This window comes from Chrysochloris asiatica, unplaced genomic scaffold (genome assembly GCF_000296735.1).
Source record: "Chrysochloris asiatica unplaced genomic scaffold, ChrAsi1.0 scaffold00026, whole genome shotgun sequence".
NCBI classification, from domain to species: domain Eukaryota; kingdom Metazoa; phylum Chordata; class Mammalia; order Afrosoricida; family Chrysochloridae; genus Chrysochloris; species Chrysochloris asiatica.
In genome coordinates, this window is record NW_006408544.1 from 16617285 (window position 1) to 16617758 (window position 474).

A 474-nucleotide genomic window follows, 5' to 3' on the forward strand; every position below is an offset into this window, starting at 1 on the left:
GTACTTCTTCCAGCACAGATTTGTTTGTTCTTCTGGCAGTCCATGGTATTTTTGATATTCATCTCCAACACCCTAACTCAAATGCATCAATTCTTCTACAGTCATTCTTATTCATTGTCCAACTTTCACATGCCTATGAGGCTGTTGAAAATACAATCACTTGGGTGAGGGGTTCACCTTAGTCCTCAAACTGACATTTTTGTTTTGAACACTAAAGAGAGGTCTTGTGCAGCAGATTTGCCTAATGCAATAGGTCATTTGATTTATTGACTGCTGCTTGTTTGTGGATCCAAGCAAAATGAAGTCTTTGGCAACTTCATTCTTTTCTCCATTTATATGTATGTTATTTCTTGGTCCAGTTGTGAGGAAATTTCTTTTCTTTACACTGAGGTGCAATCCATACTGAAGACTGTAGGTTTTGATCTTCATCAATATTTTAAGTCCACTTTACTTTCAGCAAGCAAGGTTGTATCA